The 21601-nt window shown below is 41.5% G+C and overlaps 1 protein-coding gene and 1 pseudogene across 1 annotated transcript in view; one reads left to right on the plus strand and one right to left on the minus strand.

Annotated features, from left to right (window-relative positions):
• Positions 1 to 21601, minus strand: part of PRKAR2A (protein kinase cAMP-dependent type II regulatory subunit alpha) — an 89220-nt gene that overhangs the window by 52254 nt on the left and 15365 nt on the right.
• LOC106505601 lies at positions 581 to 1059 on the plus strand (annotated as a pseudogene).

Raw genomic sequence — 21601 nt, forward strand, 5'->3', positions numbered from 1 at the left:
CAAATAACACAGTTAAACTCCTAGTTCTTTTGGTTTTAATTATTTTCAACTCTAGAAAAGACTAGGAATTGGCTTGGAAAGTAGCAGGACATGATGACCTGGATCCCTGACAACTTTATGAAGTTTCCTGTCCTGTTGGACTTGAACTTCAGACTTCCTGTAAGTGCTATTATTTTGGATTTTCTGTCACACACAGACAAACCTAATCTTTCTTAAACTGAAGAACAGCTGAGTTACAATATTCGATTCAGGTATTCAATGCAGTGATTAGCTATTTTTATAGATTATACTCCAAAGTTATTATAAAACACTGGAGGAGCCAGGCAGGTGGGCGGGCAGGGCACCAACTGCTGCTGACCAGAGAGAGGAGCTGCCTGCCAATGTCAGCCTGAGCCACAGGCACCACTGCTGCAGGGTGGACAGCAAAACTGTGCTCCTCCAGGGTGGGTACCATGTTGCACTCACCTTTACCCTGAGCATCTAGCAGTGCTGGTATATAGCAGGCATTCAAGAAATGTGTGTGGGATGAACAACGCCTGTGACAAGCAACTGGATTTATTCTTTCCTGACCTTTGCTCCTATGACACACCTCCTCCTAGCTGCCACTATCAACACTTAAGAGCAGAACTTTTCTAGGGAAGTTGGAAGGGAAAGAGCTATTGCCAAGGTCATCCTGAGTGAAGCAGGGTTGTGCTTTGATGAGCTAAACAAGCTGCAGGTATTGGACCCAGAAGCTACTGAGCAGACCATAGAGCTCAAGGAAGAAGTACAAGGAATTTGTGGACAAAACTGGCCAGTTTCAGAAAATAGTTGGTGGTTCAATTGGGTTTGTTGACCAACTTGCCAAAGAAGCAGAAAACGAGAAGATGAAGCCCACTGGTGCTTAGAGCTTGCTCAAATCTACAGCAAAGCAGAGAGAAGCCCAACAGAAGCAACTCTAGGCACTAGCAGCAGAAAGGAAAATGCAGCTCAAAAAGTTATAAGGTTGAATGTGAAGATACATGCAAAGGAGAAGTAGAACAAAATGAACTTATTAACAAATTTATTTTACAGAAATGAACTGAAAATTTCATTTTCTAGCAGAAGGCAAAAAGAGAAAAAACTCCACAACCCCAAACTAAAATAAAAATCTCTGTACCACTCCACTGGCTTGACTAATGACCCAAGTGTGTCATATAAGATGGTGTAAGGAATGCAACATCTCTGAAGGCAGTGAAAAAAAAAATCTGGGGAGTCCTCATCATGGTGCAGTGGTTAACAAATACGACTAGGAACCACGAGGTTGCGGGTTCGATCCCTGGCCTTGCTCAGTGGGTTAAGGATCAGGCACTGCTGTGAGCATGAACATGGTATAGGTCACAGACGTGGCTCGGATCCTGCCTTGCTGTGGCTGTGGTGTAGGATAGTGGCTATAGCTCTGATTTAACCCCTAGCCTGAGAACCTCCATGTGCATTGAATACGGCCCTAAAAGGACAAAAAGACACACACAAAAAAAATCTGGGGGAGCTTATTTCAGATGTCAGTGCATATCTGCAGGCAAATACATATCAATCATTGTGGTTCAGGTTCTTACCTCTTGCATTCTCAGTCTGAAGTGAGCAGCCTGTAAACTTTGATTTGGGGGGGTAAATTTGCAAAGCTTTGCAAAGTAAAGCAATAAATTATTATTTCAAAAAGTTTTTAGGGAGTTCCCGTCGTGGCACAGTGGTTAAAGAATCTGACTAGGAACCATGAGGTTGTGGGTTCGATCCCTGGCCTTGCTCAGTGGGTTGAGGATCCCATGTTGCCGTGAGCTGTGTGCAGGTTGCAGACACAGCTGGGATCCGTTGCCTTGGCTCTGGCGTAGGCCAGTGGCTATGGCTCTGATTAGACCCCTAGCCTGGGAATCTGCATATGCCACGGGAGCAGCCCTAGAAAAGGCAAATAAAATAAAATAATAAAAAATAAATAAAAAAGTTTTTAGGAGTTCCCATTGTGGCTCAGTGGTTAACGAATCTGACTAGGAACCATGAAGTTGCGGGTTCAATCTCTGGCCTTGCTCAATGCGTTAAGGATCCAGCATTGCCATGAGCTGTGGTGTAGGTCACAGATTCGACTTGGATCCTGCGTTGCTATGGCTCCGGCGTAGGTCTGTGACTACAGCTCCAACTAGACTCCCAGCCTAGGAACCTCCATATAATGTGGGTGCAGCCCTAGAAAAGACAAAACAAAACAAAACAGAACCCTAGCCTAGGAACCTCCATATGCCAATGGTGTGGCCCTAGAAAAAAAGACAAAAAAAAAAAAAGTTTTTATAAAACAGTGGTTATATTCCCTGAGAAATAAATAATATCCTTGTATCTTATCTATTTCATACCTAGTAGTTTGTACCTCTTAATTCTCTTCCCCTGTCTTTTTTTAGGCAGCACTTGTGGCATATGGAAGTTCCCAGGCTAGGGGTTGAATTGGAGCCACAGCTGCTGGCCACAGCCAGCAACCTAGGATCTGAGCCTAAAGTGCGACCTATACCACAGCTCATGGCAATGCCAGATCCTTAACCTATTGATTGAGACCAGGGATCGAACCCACGTCCTCATGGATACTAGTCAGATTCATTACTGCTGAGCCATAATAGGAATTCTCTCTTTCCCCCATCTTGCTCCTCCACCTCCAGAACTCTCCCATTGGTAACCACTAGTTCTCTGTATCTGTGAGCCTGTTTCTGTCTTGTTATATTTATTCATTTTCTTTTTCAGATTCCACATGTAAGTGAAAACATACAGTATTCATCTTTCTCTGTTAGACTTATTTCACTAAGCATAATAGCTTCCAGGTCTATCCATGTTGTTGTAAATGGCAAGATTTCATTATTATTATTATTATTATTTGCTTTTTTAGGGCTGCACCCCCAGCATATGGAAGTTCCCAGGCTAAGGGTCAAACTGGAGTTACAAGTGCTGGCCTACGCCACAGCCACAGCCACATGGGATCCGAGCTCCATCTGTGACCTACACCACAGCTCATGGCAACACCGGATCCTTAACCCATTCAACGAGGCCAGGGATTGAATCTGCATCCTAATGGATCCTAGTTGGGTTTGTTAACCGCTGAGCCATGAAGGGAACTCCAAAACTTCATTATATTTCATGGCTAATATTCCACTGTAGGTATGTGTGTATGTATACACACCACATTTTCTTTATCTATTCATCTATTGATTAAACACTTAGGTTGCTTTCGTATCTTGGCTATTGCAAATAATGCTGCTATGAACACTGGGGTGCAATGGGGTCTTTTCAAATTAGTGTTTTCATTTTCTTCAGATATATATCAGATAAACCTAATCTTAGTGAGTTCAAAAGCCTAAAGCAAAATTCTGCTGATCTAGATTAACAAAGAATACCGGAAACCATGGAGATGGAGTAACAACATATTAATTTATGTGCCAGGATCTGGCCCAAACACTTTATAGTTATTATGTCACTTAATTCTCACATAAGCCTTATGAGATACTACTTAATATATAAAGAATTTAAGACAAGAAAGGTTATATAACTCACTCTATTAAAAATGGTGGTATCAGACTGAGTGGCAGGCAGTATTAGCTTCACAGCCCATGCTCTTAGCCACACAGGTAGCTATGGAAGGACAACATCCAAAATCACCCTGGGGATGCTAGCAAGATAACTGGGTAACACTCACATCCATGCAACTTTGTGAAAGCATCTTTTTTTTTTTTTTTTTTTTTTTTTTTTTTTTTTTTTTTTTTGGTATTTTGTTCTTTTTCTTTAGGGCTGTACCTGCGGCATATGGAGGTTCCCAGGCTAGGAGTCTAATCAGAGCTATTGCTGCCAGCCACAGCCACAGCCACAGCCACACCAGATCTGAGCTGCTTCTGTGACCTACACTACAGCTCACAGCATCGCCGGATCCTTAACCCACTGAGCAAGGGCAGGGATCTAACCCAAAACCTCATGATTCCTAGTCAGATTCGTTTCCCCTGCGCCACGACGGGAACTCCAGCATCTTCTTTCTTGAAATGACTAAAATATTTTTTCCTTTTTACAGCTGCACCTGCAGCATATGGAAGTTCCCCGACCAGGGATCAAATTGGAGCTGCAGGTGCAGGCCTACGCCACATCCACAGCTACAGCGGATCCGAGCCACATCTGCCACATACACCACAGCCTGAGGCAATGCCGGATCCTTAACCCACTGAGTGAGGGCAGGGATTAAACTCACATCCTTAAGGACATTATGTCAGGTTCTTAACCTGCTGAGCCACAACGGGAACATCCTAAAATGTCTTTTAAAATGAAGTTAAAGCCCCTCGCCCAGACCAGGGATTGAACCTGGCTACAGCAGTGAAAGCACTGAATCCTACTCACTAGACTATCAGGGAACTCTTGCATTTGGAGTCTTGACTGAATAATTTCTGAAACTAGCACAGTGTATCAAATATTAGCACTTACAAACTAATCAAAATTTACTTATGAACCATTCAGATCCAAAACTGAGTACTTTTCTAAGGTCAGCATTATAAAACGTTTTTTACTTTGCAGGGCCTTATCTGCAGCATATAAAATTTCCCAGGCTAGGGGCTGAATGGGATCTGCAGCTGCCAGCCTACACCACAGCCACAGCAACCCGGGATCTGAGCCAAGTCCTGTGACCTACACCACAGCCTATAGCCATGCCAGTTCCTTAACCCACTGAGCAAGGCCAGGGATCAAACCTGAATCCTCATAGATACTAGTTGGGTTCGTTACCACTGAGCCATGATGGGAACTTCAACTTTTTTCACTTTAACTGTAAGGGCAAAGACTAAGTCATAATAAAGAAAAATAGGGAGTTCCCATCATGGCGCAGTGGTTAACGAATCCAACTAGGAACCATGAGGTTGCAGGTTCGATCCCTGGCCTTGCTCGGTGGGTTAAGGATCTGGTGTTGCCATGAGCTGTGGTGTGGGTCGCAGATGCGGCTCAGATTCTGCATTGCTGTGGCTCTGGCGCAGGCTGGCAGCTACAGCTCTGATTAGACTCCTAGCCTGGGAACCTCCATATGCCGCGGGAGCAGCACTAGAGTTGGCAAAAAAACAAAAAGAGAAAAAGAAAAAGAAAAGAAAAATAGAAGTAACTATAACTGTACTTGGCCATAGCTTAACCTCTTAGGGAGGTCTGGCGCATCAATAGCTGGAGACAGGAAGGAGAAAAAATAGCTTTATTTTTCATAATGTAACAGCTTTACTGAGATGTAATTCATATATGACTCAATTTACCTTTTTTTTTTTTTTTTTTTTTTTTTTTTTTTTTTTTTTTTTTTTTGGCTGTGCTCACGACATATGGAGGTTTTCCTGGGCCAGAGACTGAACCCATGCCATAGCAGTAAACTGAGCTATTGCAAGGACAACACCAGATCCTTAACCTGCTATGCCACAACAGGAGTCCGCAGCTTACCTTTTTTTTTTTTTTTCGCAGTTTACCATTTTAAGTGTAAAATTCAATGGTTTTTAGTATATTCGAAGAGTTGTACCTCCATTACTATAATTGATTTTAGAATTGTTTCATCACCCCGAAAAGAAACCCCACAGCCATCAGCACTTACGCCCTATTCCCCCCAACCCCCTGAACTCTAGGTAGCCAATAAACTACTTTCTGTCTCTATAGATTTGTCTGTTCTGGACAGATCATATAAATAGAATACAATATGCGGCCTTTTGCAGCATTTATCAGTACTTCATTTCTTTCTGTTGCCAAATATTATTCCATAGTATGGATATAACACATTTGTTTATCCATATTATTAGCTAGTGGACCTGTGTGTTTTTTCCACTTTTTAGCTACAAAAATAATGCTACCATGAACATTTATGTGTATACACTTTATGTAGATCCATGTTTTCATTTCTCTTGGGTATATACCTAAGAATGGAATTGGTGGCTCATATGGTAATTCCATATTTAACTTTTTGAGGAACTGCCAGACTGTTTTGCAAAGCTGCTATACCATCTTACATTCCTACCAGCAGTGTATGAGGGCTCCAATCCTTCCACTTCCTGGCCAACACTTGTTATTATCTGTCTTTTTATTATAATAACAAGTGGGTATAAAGTAATATATCATCATAGTTTTTTTTTTTTTCTTTTTACAGCCACACCTGTAGCACATGGAAGTTCCCAGGTTAGGAGTCAAACTGGAGCTGCAGCTGCCAGCCTACATGACAGCATGACACACTTGATCCGAGCTGCATCTGTGACCTACACCACAGCTTGCAGCAACACTGTATCCTTAACCCACTGAGCCAGGCCAGGGATTGAACCCACATCCTCATGGATATTAGTTGGATTCTTAACCCACTGAGACACAAAGGGAACTCCCAATTCAATGATTAATGTATAAAGTTTTATAACCGCCATCATAATCATAATATAAAACATTTTTACCATCCAGAGTTGCTTTCTCTCTTTGCAACTGATCAACTCTATGAGTCTTACGCATTATTTTTGAAAATTTTTCCCCGTTCTCCCCACCCATCTTTTTCTAGAACTCTAAGCTTTTCAGGTTAACAAAGTCAAAAATAAATATTCTTAAAGGTCCTGGAAGTTTGTTTGGTAAAGCAGTATGAGGGCATCTACCAGATAATAAACTTTTTTCCTGAGTGGAACTCAGGCACGTGATGCAATGGCCTGTGCTCCTTACTCCCCAGGAGTCTGGCAGCTCACCACCACCCTCTGTTCTTTATTCATTCTAACTGGCTCTCCCTGACAGCTAACATTGTTAGAGAGCTCTACTGTCTTGAAATTCTCCCTTCCATTGGACTGACCAAAACTCTTCCCATGTCTTCTTCTACCTTTCTCATTGTTTCTTATTTTCTTGCTCTCTCAATGCTGCCTTCCATGTTAAAAAGCCATATACTTCCTTCTTGGGCTCTTTTCTGTGCTTTTGTACCTCATTCTGCTCCCCCCCCGACACCACACACACACACACACACACACATACACACACACACCCTCTCAAATCCACTTCAATATTCCTACCTTGTTCCTGAGCTCAAGACTTTTATTTCCGGTTGCTTCTGGGGATTTTCACTTGAATGGTTGAAGCCAGATCTATACTAGGTCTCCCTGTTTTCATTACCAACAAAGCCTGTCTATACCTTCTCCTTCTGCTTTACCACATCACTCCCTCACACACATTCAATTGGGCATAAAGACTTGTTGAGCCTGCTCCTCAAATTTGCGACCACTCTCTATGCTCCCTTTAGCCTCAACTTTAAAAGAGCATCCCCAGCAAGTACCCCAGGTACCCTCCATTCAGCTCCAGAAATCTTCCAAATGTAGACTACTAAATATTTATACTCCCAGTGATTGAACACGCAACCTCATGGTTCCTAGTCGGATTTGTTTCCACTGTGCCACGATGGTAATTCTCAATAGTTCGTTCTTTTGACTAGATTAGGAAACGCTACGGACACTGGGGAGCCAATGGAGGATCTTCATCAGGGCATTAACAGGATCACATATGCACCTTAGAAAGATGATTCCAATAATAGCATTACCAAGGGAATAAGACACACCCACAGTAATGGGCTTACTATAGTAGTCCTGACAAGAGATGAGGGCTTGAGGAGTTCCCATCGTGGCACAATGGTTAATGAATCCGACTAGGAACCATGAGGTTGCCGGTTCTATCCCTGGCCTTGCTCAGTGGGTTAAGGATCCAGTGTTGCCATGAGCTGTGGTGTAGGTTGCAGACGCGGCTTGGATCCTGCATTGCTGTGGCTCTGGTGTAGGCAAGTGGCTACAGCTCCAATTGGACCCCTAGCCTGGGAACCTCCATATGCTGTGGGTATGGCCCTAAAAAGACAAAAGACAAAAAAAAAAGAGAGAGATGAGGGCTTGAACCAAGACAATTATAAAGGGGAGTTCCCGTCGTGGCTCAGTGGTTAACGAATCTGACTAGGGACCATGAGGTTGCAGGTTCTATCTCTGGCCTTGCTCAGTGGGTTAAGGATCCAGCGTTGCCGTGAGCTGTGGTGTAGGTTGCTGTGGCTCTTGTGTAGGCCGGTGGCTACAGCTCCGACTGGACCCCTAGCCTGGGAACCTCCATATGCCACGGGTGTGGCCCCAGAAAAGGCAAAAAAAAAAAAAAAAAAAAGACAATTATAAAGGGATTAGAGCAAAGAGAACATTTTCAGATTGCTTTTTGTCTCACTAGAAATATTATCCTAAAAAAAATAAAAAAAATTAAAAAAAAAATAAAGGAGTTCCCATCGTGGCGCAGTGGTTAACGAATCCAACTAGGAACCATGAGGTTGCGGGTTCGGTCCCTGCCCTTGCTCAGTGGGTTAGCGATCCAGCGTTGCCGTGAGCTGTGGTGTAGATTGCAGACATGGCTCGGATCCCGCGTTGCTGTGGCTCTGGCGTAGGCCAGTGGCTACAGCTCCGATTGGACCCCTAGCCTGGGAACCTCCATATGCTGTGGGAGCGGCCCAAGAAATAGCAAAAAGACAAATAAATAAATAAATAAATAAAAAAGAAATATTATCCTATAGGGTTACCATATGATCTAGCAATCTCGTTCCTGGGCATATACCCAGACAAAATTATATCTCAAAAAGATACATGCACCCCTATGTTCATAGCAGCACTATTCACAATAGCCAAGACATGAATACATCCTAAATGCCCATCAACAGATGAATGGATAAGAATGTGCTACATAGATACCATGGAATACTACTCAGCCATAAAAAGAACAAACCAGAGACTATCATACTAATGAGGTCAAAAAAAGAAAGACAGGAGTTCCCATCATGGCTCAGTGGTTAAGGAATCCGACCAGGAACCATGAGATTTCGGATTCAATCCCTGGCCTTGCTCAGTGTGTTAAGGATCCGGCGTTGCTGTGAGCTGTGGTGTAGGCCGCAGATGCAGCTCGGATCCCACGTTGCTGTGGCTCTGGTATAGGCTGGCGGCTACAGCTCTGATTAGACCCCTAGCCTGGCAATCTCCATATGCCGTGGGAACGGCCCAAGAAAATGGCAAAAAGGCGAAGAAAAAAAAAAGAGAGAAAGATAAATACCATATGATCTTGCTCATATGTGGAATTTAAAATATGACAAAAGTGAACCTATCTATGAAACAGACTCAAAAACACAGAGAACAGGCCTGTGGTTGCCAAGGAGGAGGGAGCTGGGGAAGGGATGGAGTGGGAGGTTGGGATTAGCAGATGTAAGCTATTATACATGGAGAGGATAAACAACAAGATCCTACTATAAATTACAGAGAAATATATTCAATGTCCCATAATAAACCATAATGGAAAAGAATGTTTTAAAAAGCAGTGAATATGTATGTATAACTGAATCACTTTGCTGATTTACAATACCGTAAATCAACCATACCTCAATAAAAAAAAAAAAAAAAGAATATCATCATAAAAGTAAAAACCTGTCTCTTTGGATCCCATCTGTAGAGATAACCACCGTGAACATTTTACTTGTACAATAAGTACTTACTAAGTGCCTAGAAAGCAACAAGAATGACTGGTTATGAACATGCAGTCTAAGCCATGATGTCTGGATTCAAGTCCTAGGATCATCTCAATAACTGCATAATTTTGAAAAAGTTATTTAACCTCTATGTCTCAATTTCCGCATCTATTAAACTGGAATAATAATAGAATCTACATCATAAGGTTGCTGCTGTGCAGAAAAGGAAACCTTTGAACTGGTTAATAAAAAACAAGTAGTTTTAAAAAAAGAAAGTAGTAGTTCAAGTTTATATGAACTAACCAGGTTTATATCCCTGCTCTGTCATAGCAAAGACCAAGCCAGACACTGTGGTATTTATATACAACATATATTATCTTTAATTTTCATCATCCTTGAAAAGTAGTCAAGAATTCCCATTTTAAGAATGAAAATTCCAGGAGTTCCTGTCATGGCTCGGTGGTTAACAACTCCGACTAGGAACCATGAGGTTGCGGGTTCGCTCCCTGGCCTTGCTCAATGGGTTAACGATCCGGCGTTGCCGTGAGCTGTGGTGTAGGTTGCAGACGCAGCTCGGATCCTGCGTTGCTGTGTCTCTGGCGTGGGCCAGCGGCTACAGCTCCGATTCGACCCCTAGCCTGGGAACCTCCATATGCCGCGGGTGTGGCCCTGGAAAAGGCAAAAAGGCAAAAAAAAAAAAGAATGAAAATTCTGGAGTTCCCGTCGTGGCTCAGTGGTTAACGAATCCGACTAGGAACCATGAGACTGCAGGTTCGATCCCTGGCCTTGCTCAGTGGGTTAAGGATCCAGTGTTGCCGTGAGCTGTGGTGTAGGTTGCAGATGCGGCTCAGACCCTGCGTTGCTGTGGCTCTGGCATGGGCATGGCAGCTACAGCTCCAATTAGACCCCTAGCCTGGGAACCTCCATATGCCGCGGGTGTGGCCCTAGAAAAGGCAAAAAGACAAAAAAAAAAAAAAAAAAAAAAAAAAAGAATGAAAATTCTGTTAAGTTCCCATTGTGACTCAGTGGTAATGAACGCTACTAGTATCCAGGAAGACTTGGGTTCCATCCCTGGCCTTGCTCAGTGGGTTAAGGATCCAGCATTGCCTTCAGCTGTGTAGGTTGCACATGTGGCTCGGATCTGGCATTACTATGACTGTGCCATACGCCAGCAGCTCTGATTTGATCCCTAGCCTGGGGACTTCCATGTGCTGTAGGCACGGTCCCCAAAAAAAAGTAGAAAAAAAAAAAAAAGAATGAAAATATTGGTGTTCTCTTGTGGCGCAGTAGGTTAAGGATTCAGCAATGTCACTGCAGTGGTTTGGGTAACTACTATGGCACCAACATTTTGATCTCTGGTCTGAGAATTTTCACATGGGTGGGTGTGCTCCCCCCAAAAAAAAGAATGAAAATACTGCAAGTCTATGCTATGACACAGCAAGGATATAAACCTGGGTCTACCTAATTCCTATATAAATCAGTTTGCAGTGAATTTAATTAACATGAGTCAGTCATCCAAGGACTGAGCATATATGGGTGCATTTAATCTACTTTTTGCACCTGAAAAACAGAGAAATACACCTTAGAAGTGGAATTCAACTCAAGGAAAATATTCCTTTTTTATAATACTCCTGCTAGCCCCTAACACTAACTCTTTCACTTGGCTCAATTCAGGCCCTAGTTGAACATTCATTTGTATTGTTACAATGGATTGCAATGGAGTCTCCCAGCATTCTCTCTCACCCTGCTTTGGATCAGTTCTCCAGCCTGTTTACCTAGGGTCCAAACATGATAACGTCCCTCTCCTTTATAAACATTTTTTTAAGGAGTTCCCTTCGTGGTACAGCAGAAATGAATACTAGGAACCATGAGGTTGTGAGTTCAATCCCTGGCCTAGCTCAGTGGGTTGAGGATCCGGCATTGCCGTGAGCTGTGGTGTAGGTCGCAGATGCGGCTTGGATCTGGCTTACTGTGGCTGTGGCGTAGGCTGGCAGCTGTAGCTCCAATTTGACCCCTAGCCTGGGAACCTCCATATGTCACAGGCGTGGCCCTGAAAAAAACAGAAAGACAAAAAAAAGCGGTCCTGAAAAGAGAAAAAGAAAAAAAGAAAAAAAACTTGAAAAAAAAATTTTAATTTATTATAGTTGATTAACAATATTCTGTCAATTTCTGCTGTATAGCATACATATTACACACACACACACACACACACACACACACACACACACACAGGCACACATTCTTTTTCTCTCATATTATCCTCCATCATGTTCCATCATAAGTGGCTAAATACAGTTCCCTGGGCTATACAGCAGGATCTCATTGCTTATCCACTCCAAATGCAACAGTTTTCATCTAGTAACCCCAAACTCCCAGTCCATCCCACTTCTCTAGATATGTGCCCAGGAGTGGGATTGCTAGGTCATGTGGTAGTTCTTTTTTTTTAATTTTTTTATTACATTTCATTTACAATGTTCTGTCAATTTCTGCTGCACAGCAACCCAGTATATATATGTATGTATGTGTATATATATAAATATGTATGTGTGCATCACACACATACATACATGTAGATATATAGATATATATACACAAACACACACACACCTTGGACTATACAGCAGAATCTCATTGCCTATCCATTCTAAATGCAATAGATTGCATCTAGTAACCCCAAACTCCCAGTCCATCCCACTTCCTCCCCCTCCCTCTTAGCAACCATAAGTCTGTTTTCCAAGTCCATGAGTTTGTTTCTTTTCTGTAAATAGGTTCATCTGTGCCGTATATTAGATTCCAGATATGTGATATCATCTGGTATTTTTGTCTTTCTCCTTCTGACTTACTTCACTTAGTATGAGAGTCTCTAGTTCCATCCATGCTGCTGCAAATGGCATTATTTTGTTCTTTTCATGGCTGAGTAGTATTCCATTGTAGATATGTACATCTTCTTAATCCATTAATCTGTCCTTGGACATTTAGGTTGTTTCCATGTCTTGGCTATTGTGAATACTGCTTCAATGAACATAGGGATGCACATATATTTTTCAATGAATGCTTTATCTGGATATACACCTAGGAGTGAGATTGCTGGATCATATGGTAGTTCTATATTTAGTTTTTTGAGGTACCTCCATACTGTTTTCCATAGCGGTTGTACCAATTTACATTCCCACCAACAGTGTACGAGGGTTTCCTTTTCTCCACACCCTTTCCAGCATTTGTTATTTGTAGACTTACTAATGATGGCCATTCTGACTGGTGTGAGGTGCTACCTCAATGTAGGGTTTTTTTGTTTTGTTTTGTTTTGTTTTGTCTTTTGTCCTTTTTTAGGGCTGCACTAATGGCATATGGAGGTTCCTAAGCTAGGGGTCGAATCGGAGCTGTTGCTGCCGGTCTATGCCAGAGCCACAGCAATGCCAGATCTGAGCCACGTCTGCAATCTACACCACAGCACACGGCAACACCGGATCTTTAACCCACTGAGCAAGGCCAGGGATCAAACCTGCAACCTCACGGTTTCTAGTCGGATTTGTTTCTGCTACACCACAACAAGAACGCCTCAGTGTAGTTTTGATTTGCATTTCTCTAATAGTGATGTTGAGCATTTTTTCATGTGTCTGTTGGCCAGCCGCTCTCACGGCATATGGAAGTTCCCAGGCTAGGGGTCGCATTGAAGCTATAGCCGCTGGCCTACACCAGAGCCACAGAAAAGCACGATCCAGGCCGAGTCTGCAACCTACACCACAGCTCACGGCAACACCGGATCCTTAACCCACTGAGCAATGCCAGGGATTGAACCTGCGTCCGCATGGATACTAGTCGGGTTTGTTAACCACTGAGCCACGACGAGAACTCCCATACATCTTCTTTAGAAAAATGTCTATTTAGGTCGTATGCCCATTTTCCAGTGTTTTTTTTTTTTTTTTTTTTTTTTTTTTTTGCTGTTGAGTTGTATGAGGTGTTTGTATATTTTAGAGATTAAGCCCTTGCTGGTTGCATCTTTTGCAATTATTTTCTCCCATTCTGGAGGTTGTCTTTTTTTGTTTTGTTTTGTTTTTGTCTTTTTGGGGCCACACCAGTGACATATGAAGGTTCCCAGGCTAGGGGTCAAATTGGAGCTGTAGCCACCAGCCTATGCCAGAGCTCCGGCAATGTGAGATCTAAGCCATATCTGCAACCTACACCACAGCTCATGGCAACACCAGATCCTTAACCCACTGAGCTATGCCAGGGATTGAACCTGCGTCCTCATGGATGCTAGTCGGGTTTGTTAACCACTGAGCCACTTCAGGAACTCCATCTTTTTTTATTTTTATGGTTTCCTTTGCTGTGCAAAAGCCTGTAAGTTTGATTAGGTCCCATTGGTTTATGTTTGTCTTTATTTCTATTGCTTTGGGAGATTGACCTAAGAAAGCATTTGTATGGTTGATGTCAGAGAAAGTTTTGTCTATGTTCTCTTCTAGGAGTTTGATGGTGTCTTGTCTTTTGTTTAAGTCTTTAATCCATTTTGAGTTTATTTTTATGTATGGTGTGAGGGTCTGTTCTAGTTTCATTGATTTACATGCCTTTGTCCAGTTTTCCCAGCACCACTTACTGAAGAGACTGTCTTTTTCCCATTTTATATTCTTGCCTCCTTTGCAGAAGATCAATTGACCATAGGAGTCTGGGTTTATTTCCGGGTTCTCTATTCTGTTCCATTGGTCTGTAGGTCTGTTTTTGTACAAGCACCACACTGTCTTGATGACTGTAGCTTTGTAATATTGTCTGAAGTCTGGGAGAGTTATACCTCCTGCTTGGTTTTTTGTTACTCAGGATTGCTTTGGCAATTCTGGGTCTTTTATGGTTCCATATAAATTTTTGGATTGTTTGTTCTAGATCTATGAAAAATGTCATGGTTAATTTGATAGAGATTGCATTGAATCTATAGATTGCTTTGGGTAATATGGCAATTTAATGATATTAATTCTTCCAATCCAGGATCATGGAATATCTTTCCATTTCTTTGAATCCTCTTTAATTTCCTTGATTAATGTTTTATAGTTCTCAGTATATAACTCTTTCACCTCCTTGATCAGGTTTATTCCTAGGTATTTCATTCATATGGTAGTTCTATATTTAGTTTTTTGAGGTACCTCCATACTGTTTTCCACAGCGGTTGTACCAATTTACATTCCCACCAACAGTGAAGGAGGGTACCCTTTTCTCCACACCCTCTACAGCATTTGCTATTTGTTGACTTGTTAATGATGGCCATTCTGACTGGTGTGAGAATCAAAACTCAATGTAGTTTTGACATAAAGCTTTTTAAGGGATCCCCAAGCCATAGCATCATTTTCCAAACTGTATGGTCACAGAACTGACAGAATATCAGGAGTTCCTGTCATGGCGAAGTTGAAATGAATCCGACTAGGAACAATGACGTTGCGGGTTTGGTCCCTGGCTTCGCTCAGTGGGTTAAAGATCTGGCATTGCCGTGAGCTGTGGTGTAGGCTGCAGACACGGTTTGGATCCTGCGTTGCTGCGGCTGTGGCATAGGCCATCGGCTACAGCTCTAATTCAACCCCTAGCCTGGGAACCTCCATATACCACAGGTGCGGCCCTCAAAAGACAAAATAAATAAATTAATTAATTAAATAAAATAAACTGACAAAACATCAGCTGGCACTCAGAGCATCTACTGAATGCCTGGATTAGAATAGAAAGAAAAAGAATGGTCTCAGTAATTAATGAAAAAAATTAAACTTTGTAATCTAATAAAAAAAGATTAGAAAAAAATGAAGCCACCCTTATTTTCTTGCAAACAAAATTTCATGTTATAATTAGAACACAAGATAAAATGTTGCAGACATGTAGTATGTAATTAAATAGAAAGCACAGACCATGCTAATTATCTGAATCATGTAATAAAAAGCAGATCATGTACATTCATGATGTCTCAGGAGTCTTAACTTTTAGTATTACATAAATGTGCTTAGAATTTCTTACTTTTACACTTTAAAAATATTTTTAGAAGAAAAATTACTAAATTGTTCCTTTTCTTTTTTTCAGTCCCACAACATGTATCACATTGGCATTCTTCAATTCAGTAGCTTCAGGACAACCTGGGGAGCTTGTTAAATGCCGTGTGTTAATAGCTGCTTTCCAGGTCATGTTGCTCAGCAGAGTACAGTAATACAATTCCTTGTGCTTAAGAAAGAGAGAAAGGAATTGAAATAGATGCATCTCATGTGTGTGTGTGCACGCATGTGTGTGTATTTTTAAATGGAATGATATAGATTGTATTTAAAAAGTTAACTGTCAGTAGTTATTTACCTAGAAACTTGTAAAAAATACTGCTGCCTAGGTCTCACTGTCCTCCAATTCCCCTCCCACGTTATGAATTAACTGCTTGGATGTGGAGTCTGAGCATCAGACTGAGCACTTTTAAAAGCTCCCAAGTCTGTAAATTATTGCTACAGGGTAGGGAGGGAATCAAGTGGAAACCAGATTTATCTGACTGCAATTTATTTTGCAGATTTGACTTAAGAGCCATGTAAATATTTTACATAAGTACAAAATTAAATTTGAAAAAGCAAGCCTCAAAACATAAAGCAAACTAACTGCATATTTAATTGGGAGACTCACACAAAGGACTATTTTAAGTGACTTGAATTAGATATCCTAGTGGGGTCTGGGGTATACTCTAAAGATAACAAGCACTCAAGAAAATCTTAGTTTTCAATAATCATACTACTAGTCTTATGATTCTGACACTTTTAGGTGGGCATTTTGGGATAAATAAAATAAGTAACTGCGTTATTGAATACTGAGGTTTCTGGCATTAAATAAAAGATAAAGGAGTTCCCGTTGTGGCTCAGTGGTTAATGAATCTGACTGGGAACCATGAGGTTGTGGGTTCGATCCCCGGCCTTGCTCAGTGGGTTAAGGATCCGGCATTGCTGTGAGCTGTGGTGTAGGTCACAGACATGGCTCGGATCCTGAGTTGCTGTGTCTGTGGCGTAGGCTGGCAGCTACAGCTCCAATTACCCTTAACCTGGGAACCACCATATGCTGCGGGGGCAGCCCTAGAAAAAGGCAAAAAGACAAAAAAAAAAAAAAAAAAGATATACATTACGTGGAGTAAAAGCATCATAGTCCTGAACTTAAACTGGAAATATGACTAACCTCTGGAGCAATGTTGCAGCCCTACCATGCAGATTCTGATGTCTATGTTTTTTGTCTAAAGAGAAACAGTGTCCCTGGAAAAACTACTAACTTCTGGTCTAAAGCTAAACATGTAACAAGACTAGAAAATCTTCTACCAGAAAGATGATAAAAGACTGCTAGGATGATGTCAAAAGGAATTGGAAAACCTGAAGAAGATAATATGAGCAACAAATAAAATGGCAATAGACTAAAACATCAAATACAGTTAAATCCTTTAATTTACACTGATTTTTTTTTCTTTTTTCTTTTTTTTTTTTGGCTGTACCCTCGGCATATAGAAGTTCCCTGGCCAGGGACTGAATCCACACCATAGCAGCGATCCAAGACACTTCAGTGACAATGCTGCACCACAAGAGAACTCCTACACTATTTTTTTTTTTTTTGGCTTTTTTAGGGCCGTGCTCTTGGCATATGGAGGTTCCCAGGCTAGGGGTTGAATCAGAGCTGGAGCCACTGGCCTACACCACAGCCACAGCAAAACCAGATCTGAGCCGTGTCTGTGAACTACACCACAGCTCACAGCAATGCCAATCCTTACCCACTGAGTGAGGCCAAGGATTAAACCTGCATCCTTATGGATGCTAGTCAGATTCATTTCCACTGAGCCACAATGGGAACTCCAAGAACTCCTACACTGATTTTTTAAAGGACTTCATGTGTCACCTTTGGAGGATGCTAGAAAATCAACTTTTATTTTGAAAGCAGGTAAATAAATGGGAAAACTCAATCATTTATTCTGCCTTTCCTGAACAAATTTCTCTAGAGGGTGACCTAAGAGTTAATGAGCAGAAGTTTTTCCAGCTTATGCATGAAGAATGAATGATAGAATTAGAACCATGTCAGTTTTGGAATTTCCTTGTGGCTCAGCCTGTTAAGGATCTGGTTTTCTCACTGCTGTGCTACAGGTTCAATTCCTGGCCCAGGAACATCTGTATGCTGTAGGTGCAGCTCCCCCGCCCCCACCGCCTCCCCCCAAAAATAACAGTGCAATTTGCAAACAGTGAATTAATGGATATAATCGAGGTAATGATCAACATGAACATCAGCATATAACTGACAGACCAGTCTGCCTAATGTGCCTAGTAATGGAAAACACATCAACAGCCATGAAATAGTCAACTGAGGTAAAGGAGTAGGGTGGAAGAGGGACAAACCTGGATCTAATCAAGCCTATACAGCAGTGATACACATTAGGGTTGCAGGACCCCTTCCTCAGAACTTTTGATTCAATAGGTCTGGAGTGAGGCCAAGAAAAAAAAAAAAAAAAAAAAAATATATATATATATATATATATATATATATATATATATATATGTTTTTTTGCCTAAAGAGAAACAGAGTCCCTGGAAATATATATATATATATATTTTTTTTTTTTTTTTCGCTTTTTTAGGGCCACACCCGCAGCATATGGAAGTTCCCAGGCTAGGGGTTGAACTGGAGCTGCAGCTGCCTGACTACACCACAGCCACAGTAACAAGGGATCCGAGCCTCATCTGTGACCTACACCACAGCTCATGGCAACACCAGATCCTTAACCCACTGAGTGAGGCCAGGGATCAAAGACGCATCCTCATGGATACTGGCCAGGTTTGTTATCCCTGAGCCATGACAGAAACTCCAGCCAGACACATGCTTTATTATCCAACAAAAGCAAAATGTGAAAACTCCCTACCCAACCTTCAAAAAATAAAGGCAAACATTAAAAAAAATACATGCATTTCATGGGTGCTAAATCCCACCCTCACTTATTAGCATTTCAGATACCACTCATCTACTAGTATATACACCATTTCTAAAATTTGGTATTCATTAAATATAACCATACTCTGAAAATTATCTACAGATTATTAGAAAACCCTGGAGCATTACCAACCAGATAAGGCTTCTTCTTTATGAGCTGAGAAACCAGCCCATTAGCTGAGCATTGGACACTTGGTCTGGTGCTGGCAAGACAAATCACCACCCTGGTTAATGATCATGGAGTCACTAAACAAAGAAGCCTCAACAGGAGTTCCCACTGTGGCACAGTGGGTTAAGAATCTGAGTGCAAGGACTTGGATCACTGTGGAGGCATGGGTTCAATCCCCTGCCAGGCGCAGTGGGCTAAAGGATCCAGCATAGCCACTGCTGCAGTATAAGTTATGGTTATGGTGCGGACTCAATTTCTGGCCTGGAAACTTCCACATGCTACAGGTGTAGCCCTCAAAAGGAAAAAAAAAAAAAAAAAAAAAAGAAGAGAAATAGAAAAGAAAAGGATGCCTTAAAAGACAAAAGTGTTTAATTATTACATTGCAAACTGAACAATTAATTCTATAGCTACTGGTTTATCTCAAAAATTTTTATCCAGGGAGTTCCCATTATGGCTCAGCAGTAACGAATCCAACTCATATCCACGAGGATGTGTTCCATCCCTGGCCTTTCTCAGTGGGTTAAGGATGCAGCATTGTGGTGTAGGGTGCAGATGTGGCTTGGATCCTGCGTTGCTGTGGTGTAGGCTGGCAGCTGTCACTCTGATTCAACCCCTAGTCTTGGAACTTCCATATGCTTCAAGTGTGGCCCTAAAAAGCAAAAAAAAAAAAAAAAAAAAAAAGAAAGAAAGAAAGAAAAGAAAAAGAAAAAAAAATTGTTATCCAAATTTTGACACCTTTAGTCACTGTCTTCACATACAATATCTTGTGGGTATCACATCTTAAAACTGTCTTAACAAATTCCCAGGCAGATATCAAGGTTTAGACAAAGAAAAACTCAAGCCATCTATTTTTGAATCTTATATTGGAATCTCAAATGCAAAAGAAATAATACAAGCTGGAGTTCCTGTGGTGCAGTGGTTAACAAATCTGACTAGGAACCATGAGGTTGCGGGTTCCATCCCTGGCCCTGCTCAGTGGGTCAATGATCTGGCATTGCCGTGAGCTGTGGTGTAGTTTACAGACACGGCTCAGATCCCACGTTGCTGTGGCTCTGGCGTAGGCTGGTGGCTAAAGCTCCCATTCGACCCCTAGCCTGGGAACCTCCATATGCCGCGGGAGCGGCCCAAGAAATGGCAAAACAAAACAAAACAAAAAAATAGAAAAAGAAAAAAAAATACAAGCTAAACATGCCCTTTTTTATTTTTTATTTTATTTTTTTGTTTTTTAGAGTTGAACCCTCAGCATATGGAAGTTCCCAGGCTAGGAGTCAAATCGGAGCTATAGCTGCTGGCCTACACCATAGCCACAATAACACAGGATGCAAGCCTTGTCTGTGACCTACACCACAGTTCACAGCAACGCACAATCCCCAACCCACTGAGTGAGGCCAGGGATCAAACCCACCTCCTCATGGATGCTAGTCAGATTAATTTCCAGTGCACCACAACAGGAACTCCCAAAAGGCCCTTTTTTTAAATACCAAAGAGTCGTACACTAAATTTTAGACTAAACAGGAAGTTCGTCAAATCTGTAAGAACAGGATATCTTTCTATTTGTTTGTGTTGTCTTTAATTTCTTTTATCAGTTTCATATAGTTTTCTGACTATGGGTCTTACATCTCCTTGGTTATATTTATTCCCAGTTATTTTATTTTTTGATGCAATTATAAATGGGATTGTTTTATTAATTTCTCTTATTGATACTTCATTGTTAGTGAATCAGAGCCACAGCTACCAACAGCAATGTAGGATCTAAGCTGTGTCTGTGACCCATGCCACAACTCATGGCAACACTGGATACTTACCCCACGGAGCAAGGTCAGGGATTGAACCCACATCCTCATGGATACTAGTCAGATTCATTTCCTCTGAGCCACAATGAGAACTCCCAGTCTGGCTCTTTTTTATAATAAAAACAGTTTATAAGCAGATCATTGAGGGATATCATCCTTTTTCACAAAGTCAAAAATATTTTAAAAGTATCAAAAAGTAAATAGTAAGTATCAAAAGCAGAACTTCAACACCGGCCTTACCCAACTTGACTACTCCACTGCTTCCAATACCACTGACATCCAATTAGTGTCTTCCTTAGCTCCCATCTCTGTGTTCCCATAATGTGCTCTGTGATAGCAGTCTCCAAAATCAGCATCTCAGTCCATAAACTCATTCATTTAATCAACAAGATCTTTTTTTTTTTTTCTTCTTTGGCCACCCCACAGTTGGAGCATATGGAGTTCCCAGGCCAGGCATTAGATTCAAGCCACAGTTGCAGCAACAGCAGATCCTTAACCCACTGTGCTGCACTGGGGATCAAACCTGCGTCCCAACACTGCAGAGATGCTGCTGATCCAGTTGTGCTACAGTTGAACTCCCCAACAAGATCTTTTTAAGTATATATTATGGGCCAGGCTGTATGTTAAGCACTGGAGACAAAACAAAGAAAAAGAAAATTTCCCATCCTCATAGAGCTGCTGTTCTATTGAGAGAAAAATAACAACAACAACAACAACAACAACAACAACAAAAAGACTTCTAGATCATTACTAGAGCTCTAATGTAACCATCTGGGATACTACTGAACTCTAACAAGAGAGGGATCCAGTCAGTCTAGGCAAAGCAATCTGGAAAAGCTGCTCTGAAGCTGAGGCCTGAAGGAAGAAGAGCCAGTTGGTTGGAGTCAGAGAAGATTCAAGGAGGGCCAACAACAACCACAGACTACTTAAAGAGATAAAGACCCTGGCAACAAGCTTAGCAGGAATGGAAGGGTTAGAGAGAGCAGGTAGAGAGAAAAAAATAGACAAAATCTACTAGGACTGTGCGGACCACACAAGATATGTGAATTTCATTCTACTTGTACTGAGGGGAATTGAACTGAAGAGCGATATGACATGGTGTCCATTTTAAAACATATATATCTGGCTACTGGGTGGAGAATGGACTAAAGAGAGCAAGGTATTTGAGATGAGAAATTTCTGTGGTTGTCTAAGAAGAGAAGAGGACTAGGGTAGAAA

This window comes from Sus scrofa, chromosome 13 (genome assembly GCF_000003025.6).
Source record: "Sus scrofa isolate TJ Tabasco breed Duroc chromosome 13, Sscrofa11.1, whole genome shotgun sequence".
In the NCBI taxonomy this organism is placed as follows: Eukaryota; Metazoa; Chordata; class Mammalia; order Artiodactyla; family Suidae; genus Sus; species Sus scrofa.